This window comes from Meles meles, chromosome 7 (assembly GCF_922984935.1).
Source record: "Meles meles chromosome 7, mMelMel3.1 paternal haplotype, whole genome shotgun sequence".
Lineage (NCBI taxonomy): Eukaryota > Metazoa > Chordata > Mammalia > Carnivora > Mustelidae > Meles > Meles meles.
In genome coordinates, this window is record NC_060072.1 from 20,489,323 (window position 1) to 20,502,429 (window position 13,107).

Consider the following 13,107-nt stretch of genomic DNA (forward strand, 5'->3'; position numbering starts at 1 on the left):
AAGCATGGCTCCCTTTGCCCACCCTGGGGAGAGCTGTCAGTCCTCTCAGAGAACTTTGTCAAGGGGTCAGAAGTGACTTGAGTTTGTGCACTGCACCTGGAGTTCCCGGTCTCCACCTGCATGCTCTCCACATTTCTCCCAGGAATTCTCAGGCAAAAACTCCTGACAACCTCCCAGGATCTCTGAGATGGACATGGAGATTGACCTCCACTCTATGTCCATGCCCTCATCACACATGTGCTGATTTCAAAGAAAAGCTCACTGCAATTTGAGTTTCATTTTACATCTATGATATAGGTCTGAATGAGATCATGATCTTCATACACAGTCACACGTGGATAGTGTGTGTGTGTGTGTGTGTGTGTGTGTGTTTACATAAAGGAAACATACCAGAAATCTCATTCTGGGGAATTTTTATCCATTTATTTTCATTTCAGGTCCATGTTCACTAATTTGTTTATATTAAAACAGGATGGTGGCAATTCTTAAAAAGTAGCAGGAGAAAGAAAAGTAATCTAAAACGATTTGGTTAGTCACTTATTTACCAAACATTTATTACATGTGTATAATTATATACATGTGTATTTATTACATGTATTTAACCACTAGGTTCGTATTAAGAAAGGGATATTTGTGTTCTAATGAGGCAACTAACTCTGATGTGCCCTGGCCTACACAAAAAAGGAGGGTTCCTATCCATGAGAAACTAGTATTCTAGCCATGAAGATGTAATAACTGCATGTGTAATTTGAGGAGAATTATAAAATAAATAAACAATACATGACATGTAACCTTTCTCTATATATTGAAAAAAAATAGAATAGAGGAACCACATGGTGTAATGGTTAAAAGTCCTGGTTTTGGAATTCCTAAGCTTTGGAATTCAAGGTTCAACAGCTAGAAATGCTACCTTAGCAGCTGGTAACTCTGAGCAAAGTATTTCATTCTGTACGCCTCCATTCTCTCATCTGTGAAATGTGAATAACAGAATTTACTTCAGATTTTTTCTGAGGGCTACAAGTTTTAATGCATGCAAAGTATTTAGTTACTCCCTTGTGCACTAAAGTGCTCTTTAAATGGGGAAGAGGGTATGTGATGCATCATCAAAGACATTTGATAATATTTTCATAGTTAAAGCTTTGACTGAGGAACAAAAAAGATCACTTTCTTCCAACCTGGCTTGCAATTTTGGCCATGAAAATATAGTGATGGAACATTAGGAATAAAGAGGTATTTGCTTGGAGGGACTAGGAAAGGCACCTGCATGTGAGAACTGAAGATTGTTCCTCTCCATGGATATCATAGAGTGAATGGTTGGCTCAAGGGAGCCTGCCTATCTTACTTGCAACCTCATTAGATTCTAGTTTCATCTAAAATAAAAAGTAAGATTGGGGTTACGTCTGTACCCAAAAGGAAGAGGGAATAGGTGGAATGGGAAAATGAAATGGAGGTCTGATTGGAAAGAGTCTCCATAGGTCTAGGATTGTCCACAGCACCCTGAGAAGTCTTGGGGGTTCTACAAGTGGTTGCCAAAGTTTAAAAGGCCCCTTTACCAACTTAGATGAACTGAACTCAAAAGATGACACCAAATCCTTTTTTGTTTGTTTGTTTGTTTGTTTTAACTTGAAGGAAATGGGCTTAAAAGAGCTGGAATTTAGGACACAAAAGACTAAAGAAAGACCAACGTATACTTTCTAAAAGTATCCAGAAGTATCCTTGGCTTATCTTGAAAGGTAACCATTCGCCAACAACCAGCTGGCTGCGGCTGTGCAGTGGAAAGAACACGTGTGCAGGTCCTGCCACAGCTCTCTCCATTGCACACCAAGATAAGTCACTTCACTCCTCTGACTCTCAGTTCCCCTCTGACCACACAGAGGTAATATGAACCCTGAGCTGCCAACATCCAGGGCTGTTTTGAGGCATAGATTGGCATAAGCTGTGAAAGCACATTGAAAACTACATAGTCTTGGCCCTGTCTCTGACTGGACCTTAGATTTGGAAACTGGCCTTTTTCCCTCTGCCCTCAGTTTCCTCACCTGCAGAAGGAAGGTCTGGAATTATTCAAGTTTGTTCCAAACGTGTTCAGGGGAAGTGCACCTGAAAATCATGGTGCTCTTTGCCGATGACCATGAATCTCATCCTGGGAACTGTAATTTAACACTCACTCACTTACCCATTCATGTATTCTACAGAACTTTACTGAGAGTCTATGAGGTATCATGAGGACAGCCATGAATAAACCAGATGGAATCGTTATTTCTGTGAATTCTACCGGGGGGAGAGAGACCCTCAGTAAACAGGTATATAATATATCTGATAGTATGCTTTGAAGAAGAAAAAAGAAGGGTAAGGAAATAGAAAGTCATGGTGGGAAGAAGATATTATTTTAGATAGAGTGGTATGAATAGGCTTTTAGATAAGGTGACATTTGAGCAGAAGCCTGAAGAAAGTACATAAGAATGCAGTTTCATTATCCAGGGAGAGAACATTCCAGGCAGCAAGAAGAGTCAAAGCCAAAAGGCCTGAGGCATAAATATGCCTCACGTTTCATTTTATTGAGCACAAAGGGTCAAATCAGAGTAGTCACTTGCCCCTGTTTTGTATCCCCTTAGGCAAATAGCTGGATGTCACTTTCTCATAACTATACTGGTAGGAAAACAAAGCAAACCCTTAAAATGCTGGGTCAAATAAAAAAGATATTAATTTCAGCTAGGACCTCAGGCCTCTTGAAGAAAAAGACCACAGTGGTTCAGACCTAAAGACACATACAGATTGAAAGTGAAGGGATTAAAAAAGATATTCCGTGTAAATAGAAATGGAAAAAAAAAAGGCAGGGTAGCAATCCTTATATAAAAAGACTTTAAAAAAGACTATAAGAAGACACAAAGAAAGGCATTACATAATGATAAAGGGATCAGTCCAACAAGAGGATGTAACAACTGTAAGTCTCTATGCACCCAACATAGGAACACCTAAATATATAAAGCAAATATTAACAGACATAAAGGTAAGGATTGAGAGTAGTACAATAATAGTAGGAGATTTTAACACCCCAGTTACATCAGTGAGTAGATCATCCAGACAGAAAAATCAATAAGAAAACGGTGGCTTTGAATGACACATTAGAACAGATGGACTTAAGGGATGTATACAGAACATTCTGTCCAAAAACAGCAGGATACATATTTTTTTTCAAGTGCATATTGAATATTCTCCAGGATAAATCATGTTAGACCACAAAACAAGTCTCAATAAATTAAGAAGATGGAAATCACACCAAGAATATTTTCTGAGCAAAATGCCAATGCCAGGACTAGAAATCAATCACAAGAAAAAAAAAAAAACAGAAAAAACACAAACATATGGAGGCTAAACAACACATTACTAAACAATCGGTGAAGAAATCAAAGAGGAAATTAAAAAAAAAAATACATGCAGACAAAAGAAAATGGAAACTTAACTGTCCCAAATCTTTGGGACACAGCAAAAGCAGTTTTGAAAGGGAATTTATTGTGATGCAGGCTTATCTGAAGAAACAAGAAAAATCTCAAACAACCTAACCTTATACATAAAGAAACTAGAAAAAGGAATAAAGCCCAAAGTTAGTAGAAGGAAAGTAATAATAAAGATCAGAATAGAGGAGTGCCTGGGTGGTTGGGTTTATTGAGCATCTGGCTCTTGGTTTTGCTCAGGTCATTATCTCAGTGCTGTGGGATACAGTCCTGCGTCAGGGTCTGCACTCAGCAAGGAGTCTGCTGGAGATTCTCTCTCTCTCCTGGTACCCCTGCCCTGCTTGTACTCTCTCTCTCGAATAATAAATAAAATCATTTAAAGATCGGAGTAGAAATAAATGAAATGGAGAAAAAAACAACAGAAAAGATCAATGAAACCAAGAACTAGTTCTTTGAAAAGATAAAATTGAAAAACCTTTAGCCAGATTCATCAAGACAAAAAGAGAGGACTCAAGTATATAAATTTGTCCAGCCCCTGTGGAAAACAGTATGGTGGTTCCTCAAACAATTAAAAATAGAAATACCATACAATCCAATAATTCCATGACTAGGTATTTACTCAGAGAAAATGAAAACATTAATTCAAAAAGATGTACACAGCCCTGTGTTTATTACAGCATTATTTACAATATCCAAGTTATGGAAGAAACCCGTGTCCAATGATAGATGAATGGGTAAAGAAGATGTGGGCTGTGTGTGTGTGTGTGTGTGTGTGTGTGTGTGTGTCCCTATATTATACCCTAGAAGATATTATGCTAGGTGAAATAAGTCAGACACAAAAAGACAAATGCCATATGATTTCACTTATATATGGAATCTAAAAACCAAAACAGAAACAGAATCATACATACAGAGGACAAATTGGTGGTTGCTGGGGGGAGGATGAAGGGGATAATGAGGTACAAACATTCAGCTATAAAATAAGTCATGAAGATGAAAAATACAGCAAAGAGAATACAGTCAATAATATTGAAATAATATTATATGGTGACAGATAGTAACTATAGTTATGGTGAACACAGAATAGTGTATAGAGTTGTCAAATCACTATGTTGCACACCTGAAACTAATATAACATTGTATGTCAACTAGAGTTCAATTAAAAAAAAAAAAAAACAAACAGTGGTAGAAGTGGGAACAGTTACATAGTGCTACCACATGCTAGGAAGTATTTTTAGGGTTTTGCACACATTAAATAATATAACCTTCACCAAACCCTATGAGGCAAGCATTATTGTTACCCTGATTTGTTGCACACAAGAAACCAAAGCACAAAGAGGTAGAGTATCTTTGCTAAGGTCATAGAGTAAGTAAGGAGTGGAGCCTAGGTTCTCATCCAGGCAGCTGGACTGAGGAGAGCTGGGGCTAATGTGAATGTATTTTCTCATGGATTCAATTCCAATGTCATTTTACTTTTTGGAAAAAATGCTCAGAGACACATTGGAATCCAGCGAATAGTGCATACAGTTCCCTCTATACATCTTAAAATGAATGTAAGGCCAGTAGTAAAAACAAATATGAAACCCAGTTCTTCCCCTCACGATGTGTATTTCTGGGCACATTACTTAGCTCACGGGCCTCCATTTCCTCATTTGTAAAATGGGGATAATACACACCTTGCAGGGTTGTTCTAAAACTGGTATGGTTGTGCTGTAAATGGCTGAATAAGGATTTCTTTTTGCTCCTAGAGTTCCTGAATGCTTGGTGGACATTCTGCTAACCCCTAGCTGATGCTACAAGTTCTTGGTGGATCAGTAATCTGTGCTCTGAAACTGATGGAGAGTTGTACATTTCTGGAGGGGTGAATGGCTGGAGGTAATCACTAAGCAATTTCTGCTCCTCTCAGCTGGTCTGCCATCTAGCCAGCTGTGTGCCATGCCATCTAGCTACTTGCACTTTCCTGAGCTCCCATTTTCTCTGAAAAATGAGGGCGTACATCTCTAAGGAGATTTTTTTTTTTTTTTTGCATTTTTATACTTGATTCCCTTACAGACACAGGAGAATTTGTGAGTGTACTTCAAAAAGGCTCTTCAGCTGACTCTGATGTAATTCTCTCTCTACAACTCATGCACTCATGCACATACACACTGTCACTATGCCCTGATGGAGAGAAATCTCTGAGGTACTGTATCTATTCCTAAATGGCCTCAATGTTCATTCCCCAAGAATGATGTTAGAATTGACAACAGGAAAAACATGTGTGAAAGGACTGCTTACTCCTCTTCAGCAGACCTTTAAATGGGGTTGTCCATTCATGCTCTAGTCTCATCTCGTTTCCCTGGATGATCTCACCCCTTCCCAATGGCTTTCAATGTAACCTATCATCCAAAATCTCCCACATTCTTATCTCTGGCCCAGACCACTCTTCAGAGTTCCAGATCAGCCTAGCCAATGATCACCATGATACCTGCCCTTGGCTGTCTCATTGGCACATAAGACTCAATGTATCTAAAATGGATCCACTTCTCTGGCAAAACTGCTCTTCTCTTGAGTACCCCTAGATTCAGGAAATGGTAAAACCACCCATCAAGTTGTTCAAGTCCAGGAGTTGTCTTGACTCCTCCTTCCTTACCCCACACAAAATTATTTACTGCGTCTTATTGATTCTCCCTCTTTAAATGCCTTTGAATCTGCCTACTTCTCTCCATCTCCACCGCCACTGTCCTCCTTTGAGCCACCATCATCTATCTCCTAAAAGACTGCAACAGCCTCTTAGAGGGGCTCATTCCAATTCCATTCTTTTTTTTTTTTTTCCTTCCCACTTCCATTCTTCCCTGTGTATTCTCACTGGCATCAGAAACACCTTTAAAAATGCATTATGATCCGTGGTTTCCTGTGGCTCTCCAGAAAATCACTAAAGTGGTTATTTAGTGCCACTCTTTCATTCTCTACATCCCAGTCACATGGGCCTTTCTTCTTCTTTCTTAATCACCAAGCTCCTGATAGCCTCAGGGTTTTCTCCTATGCTATTTTCTCTGCCTGATAGATTCCAACTCTTTCAGATATCAAGTTGTTTGGTAGGTATAATTTTAATATTATCTCCAAGATTCCCACCCTCCTGGTGTACTCATCTGGTATAACCTCCTCTCCTTGAGGTGTGTAGAACTTGTAAATATGAGGGGCTATCACTTCAGGGATAAGGATACTGATCTACTGACTTTAAGTTAATCACTAGGACAGATTATCCTGGATTGGCCTGAACTAATTAGGTGAGTCCTTAAAAGAGAGTCTCAAGATCAGAGAAATTCTTCTGCTGGTTTTGAGGAAGTGAGATACTGTGTTTAAGAGGGTCTATGATGGGAAGGAATCATGTGTGGTTCTAGGAGCTGAGAGAAGTCCCTCAGAAAATGGGGGTGCTGGTCCTACAACCTCTAGAAATTAAATTCTGCTAAAAACCATAAGAGAATCTTAAGATCCATAAAGGAACACAGCCTGGCTGACACCTGATGTCAGTCATATGGGATCCTGATCAAAAGACCCCGTTGAATTATACCTAGACTCCTGACACCTGCAGAAACTATGAAAGCATAAACATAGGTTATTTAAAGTCTTTTAAATTTGAAGTAACCTCTTATGCAGCAATATAAAACCAATACAGGTCACATTTCAATGAGTTAATTCTGTAATTACATATTACCCTGTTGTCTCTAGGAGACTGTTCATCTTCTTTACAGCTGTATTTCCAATACACAGTATGTTACTTAGCACATAGTAATTGAAAGTGAATGTCCCCTAAATTAATTTCTGAACATCTTGGGATCTAGACTACAAGTGGCTTTTTCATGTTCTTGATTACCTTGTTAAAACCCTATCAGATAACATTCATATTCTTCCTACCACAAAGGTTTCAAAATGGCTTAAACACATGAGGAGCTCAAGTAAACACTCCTCTAGGTCATAATCAGGAGATACAGCACTAAGGAGCTAAAAACTGATCTTCACACAGTTCATCAAAGGTTCCTTCTGTTGCCATTAAGTGAACACCAATGCAACCTACTCTTGGTTACTCTGCATCAATCCTGGTGATCTCTACATCAAGCTTAGGAAACATACATCGTCAGGATATCTGAAGAAAATCAATGTTTGGTCTATCAGTCAAGATCGGCTAAGTTATGTTGCACCAACAAATAACCCCAAATATCAGTGACTTAAAATGGTAGAACTATACTGTCAACATGGTAACTACTAGCCATGTGTGGCTACTGAGCACTTAAAATATATCTAGTCCAAACTGAGATGTGCTGCCTGTAGAAAATATACACTAAACTTTAAATACTTAGAATATCTGAAATAAAGAATGTAAAATACCTAATTTATATATGGATTACATGTTTAAATAATTTAGATCTATTGTGTTAAATAAAACGATTATAATTAATTTGATTTTTTTTTACTTTTCACATGTGACTATTAGAAAATTTTAAATTACATAATTTTTATTGGCTGATTCAATGATAAAAGTTAATTTGTTTTTGCTACCTATCCATTACAGGTCAGCTCACTTTAATAATTCAGTATTCATGATGATGGGTCACTGTGCCAGAGGGAAGGAAGATCTCAGAGGATCTCATAAGGACACATGCCACTTCTGTGCCCATTCCATTGGACAGAAATAGTCATTTGGATCCATATGTCTATAAGACCACCAGGAAGAGGGATTATATCTGATGAGTAGTGCTAATTAATACACACTGGTATGGAATAGCCTTCCTCCATCACCTACTTAGGATCACAGTAAACTGAGTGTGTAAAGCAAATGTCTTTTCTTCCTCACAACATAATGAATCATAAAGTCATTCAAACAAATATTATAAAAGCTAATCTTCCTGATGGCTAGTGATGATGAGAATGGCCAAAATTAGCAAGACAGGAAACAACGTGTGTTGGAGAGGATGTGGAGAAAGGGGAACCCTCTTACACTGTTGGTGGGAATGCAAGTTAGTGCAGCCACTTTGGAGAACAGTGTGGAGATTCCTGAAGAAATTAAGAATAGAGCTTCCCTATGACCCTGCAATTGCACTGCTGGGTATTTACCCCGAAGATACAGATGTAGGAAAGAAGGACCATCTGTACTCCAATGTTTATTGCAGCAATGGCTACGGTCGCCAAACTGTGGAAAGAACCAAGATGCCCTTCAACGGATAAATGGATAAGGAAGATGTGGTACATATACTCTATGGAGTATTATGCCTCCATCAGAAAGGATGAATACCCAACTTTTGTAGCAACATAGACGGGACTGGAAGAGATTATGCTGAGTGAAATAAGTCAAGCAGAGAGAGTCAAGTATCATATGGTCTCACTTATTTGTGGAGCATAACAAATAACATGGAGGACATGGGGAGATGGAGAGGAGAGGGAGTTGAGGGAAACTGGAAGGGGAGATGAACCATGAGAGACTATGGACTCTGAAAAACAACCTGAGGGTTTTGAAGGGGCGGGGGGGGTGGGAGGTTGAGAAACCAGGTGGTGGGTAATAGGGAGGGCACATACTGCATGGATCACTGGGTGTGATGCCAAAACAATGAACACTGTTATGCTGTAAATAAACAAATTTTAAAAAAGGCAAAAAAAAAAAAAAAGCTAATCTTAACTACATCCCAAGCACTATATTGGACCCTAGGGATATAGAGAAACCTGAGACACGTTCCTGCAACTCAGGGAACTCACATTTTAGCAGACCCATTATTATATTAACTATAAATAATGTGATGGATATGAACAGAAGTTGGTTTAATGTCCTATGGGAGGACAGGAGTGAAAATGCTCCCTTTGTGGATGCTCCCTCTGTGTAGCACTAAATCTCTCCTCGGAAGTAAGCAATGGCATTTCTGATCTACATAACCTGAAAAGTCCTTTCACTTGTTACAGATCATCATAACATCTCCCTCTTCCTTCAACTATTAGATTAGTTGAACATGATGACATCTATATTATCACTACTATGCTTTATATTAACATAAATGATCCACCCACTGATAACTATTTACAGCTATGACTTAGTCAATAACCCATGTATCATTATGCCCTTACTAAATTACAGTGATTAACAGTCATAAAATAACCATGACCCAGAAAGGACAGATGCACAGGGTGGCTGCTGCCAGTGAAGAAGCAATTTAACTTTGGAAATACCTTCTAATGAGCTTGGAAAGGTTATGACATCCTTCCTAGGCCTGTTCTATTTATCTTTCGGTAGAAATGCTAATCAAAATTGGAGGATTGAATAATAGGACACAAGGCTGTGTAGCTTTCAAAGTGATTTTTACCTAAAGATCATGAAAAATTTGTCAAGAATGAGGTTCATATGAGTTTTGATAACAAAGAAATGTACCTGATAGATTTTACCTAACTCATATCAGCATTATGCCAGTGAGGAACTGATGTAACTTCTTTGCCTACTTTATAGAACTAAGGTATCTATCTATCTATCTACTGACATATAGATATAGAGATATATATGTTATTAGGTATTATATAATATATAAATATTAAATAGATTAAATGTTAGATGATAGATGTTAAATAATGTTAGATGTTAGATGTTAAATAATACATTTGAAATCATGTTGTGTGGATTCCATTAATGTGTCCCTAACATTAGGTTCTCTTCTCCTTCAGAGAAAATGGTTTTCTGAGCTTCCTGGCCCACTGTGGTAGGCTAGAACCATATCATGAGCTCTGGCCATTGAGCTGTGTGCAGAGCCTTGAACACTGCTGTGTGATTCACTTTTCCCTGCTGGAGAGGCTGGTGTCTGGGTGAAGCTTCCCTGCTAACTATAAGAGCAGTCTCCTTCACTCTCCCCTATTATCTGGATATCAAGAACTAAATGCTGTTGCCTTATGCCTCTAAGATGACAAAGCCTAGAGTGACATGTAGAAGTTATAAAAGGATCTGCATGGAACTTCATGAGATCACAAGGAGATCTAGAAGCAAAGGGAACTCAAGAGCAAGCCTGAGGATGCTCTACCATTTGGAGATCAAAGAGAAGAGGTAGGCAAGAAAGAGAGACTGAGAAAGAACCAATGAAGAAGAGAGAAAGCAAGGAGAGCATGACATGCTCCAGAGCCAAAAGAACATTTTTTTAAGGCACACACAATAAACTATGAGCAGCAATGCTGCTGACAATATCAGTAAGATAACAGACAGCATGACTGCTGGATTTAGTCATGACTGACACTTATGAAAGCAGTTTCCGTTGAATGAAGGAGAAAGCTCAGTCTGAGTAGTCTTAAAGGAAAATGGTAGGTGAGAAAGTGAAGAGAGTGATATCAGACAAATCTTTCATTGGAGGACAAGATGGGGGTGTTAAGGGATTTCTCTCTTTAAAATGTGAGTTACAGGAGCATGTTTTTAATGACTGAGAAGAGAGCAAAAACTGATGATGTTGAAGAGAGAGGGGATGGTTACATGAGTAAGGTCCTTGAGAAGGTGAAATGGGAAGGGACATAGCACATAATAAAAGGGCTCCTGGGAAGCAGCAGACACTCATGCATAGCAACAGAGGGAAGGCAGGGATAGAGACAGATGCAGAAGATCCTACCCAACTGCTTCTGTTCTCTTATCAGAGCATAAGCAAGGTTATCAGGGAAGCCTGTGTGAGTGGTGGTGATGGTAGGGGGAGATACAAAGGTGAGACAGTCAAGGGGTGAGAAGTAGCCAACTCCCTCATCTATTTAGTCTCTGGTCAGATCTCACCTTCAGTAAGCCCCCTACTCAATAGCCTATTTTTTTTTAATTTTGTAACACTGTTTTATTAAGAGTGAGTTTTTTCAGTATTCCTAAACTGTAAACAATGGAAAACTGAAGTATCAAAGGAAACACATCAGGGATCACATATAACAGACAAAAACCTTTAAATTTTCTTATTGCCTTTATACAATAATCAATGCATATTTAAGTAAAACAATTTCTTATTAGGCAAACATTTTTGCATATGCTGCCTTCTCTTTATCTTTCTGTGCCTTTATTGTCTGTTTGACTTTCAGCAACTCTGCCTGGATAGCTTTATCTTCTGGTGCTATCTCCTGAGCTTTCTTAAGATCAGCCAGTGCTTGATCGTATTCTTTCAATCCTTGCCATCCTTGAGCTCTACGGTACAATGCTTTGGTATTGGATGAGTCTATTTCAGGAGCCTCCAAACAACTGTCGATTGCTCCCTGCCAATTGACATCTTCAGTTTACAAGCACCAATATTCAGCACGCAGCTTAAAGCTATAGGTTGTAGCTCTGATCTATCTGCTTGCTCAGTAACAGCCTTTAAACCTTCCACATGCCTTAAAACTTTTGTATATTTTTTTACGGCCATTTCTCAGTTCTGAGATTTGAAAAAAGTATTTCCAATAATTTTTTACATCTTCAGCTATTAGTAAAATTTTATTTACATCTTTTAAATCTATATCTGCATCCTCAGGGAAGTCTGGATGACTGTCACCAGAGCCATCTTTTGGGTATATCCCCCAATCATCCCCTTCCTTCAATTCTCCGCATTCTGCAATAATGCACAATTTGGCAGGTTTTTCACCTTCCACTTCTACGTTTTCCAGTATCCTTGCCACACCCATTCCTTTAATTACTTGGCCAAATACCACATGTTTCCCATCCAAGTGAGGAGTTGGGACTGTTGTGATAAAGAACTGAGAACCATTTGTATTGCAGCCTGCATTTGCCAAGCTCAGTAAACCTTCCTGATCATGCTTATAATAGAAATTTTCATCTTCAAATTTTTCACCATAAATACTTTCTCCACCTGTCCCGTTTTGATTTGAGAAGTCTCCACCCCGAATCATAAATTTCTTAATAATTCGATGGAAAGGGCATCCTTTGAAATGGAGAGGTTTCCCAGTGGTGGGTCCAATGCCTTTTTCTCCTGTACACAATGCACGAAAATTTTCTGCAGTTTTGGGTACAATATCTGCAAACAATTCTAAGACAATGCGACCAACTCGCTCCCCTCCGATGTCCACGTCAAAGAAGACTCTGGGGTTACAGGGGTTGGAAAGCTTTCGGGGACGGGTGCGACATTTTGAATTGCAGATGCGCTTGGCAGCGAACTTAGAGAACCTCGTGGACCACCGGCAGCTCAACCGGAAAGCCACTTCTAGATGAGGATCTCTCAATAGCCTATTTAAAATCAGAATTCCTTCACCCCCAGGACTCTCCTATCCTGTCCTACTCTTCCCTTTGCCATATCATTTACCACCTTCTAATCATTTACCACCTTCTATCATTTACCACCACCTTCTAATATTAATGCTATTTTCTTATTTATTATGTTTATTGTTCACGGTCTCCCGCATTAGAATGTGAGCACCATGAGGACAGGGCTTCTTTGGTTTGGTATGACCAACCAAGTGAATCGTTGGTTCACTGATGTTCATGATGAAGGTGATGAAATGATGGCTAAAAACATGACTGGAACAATTACTCAACAGGCTCATTATCCTGTTTGATGTATGTCCCAGTGACAATTTAGAACACTTACATTTATTCACAGCAAGTTTCAGCTCCAAATATTTAAGGGTTTACTTAGACTTCTCTTTCCCTAAAGATACTTCATTTTATCTTTTTTTAAAGATTTATTATTTATTTTAG

General features: G+C 38.8%; 1 protein-coding gene and 1 pseudogene across 3 annotated transcripts in view; both read right to left on the bottom strand.

The window, feature by feature from the left end:
• Positions 1–13,107, bottom strand: part of ANO4 (anoctamin 4) — a 384,614-nt gene that overhangs the window by 180,162 nt on the left and 191,345 nt on the right. The gene's annotated exons all lie outside the window — the stretch shown is intronic.
• Positions 11,287–12,621, bottom strand: LOC123947672 (annotated as a pseudogene).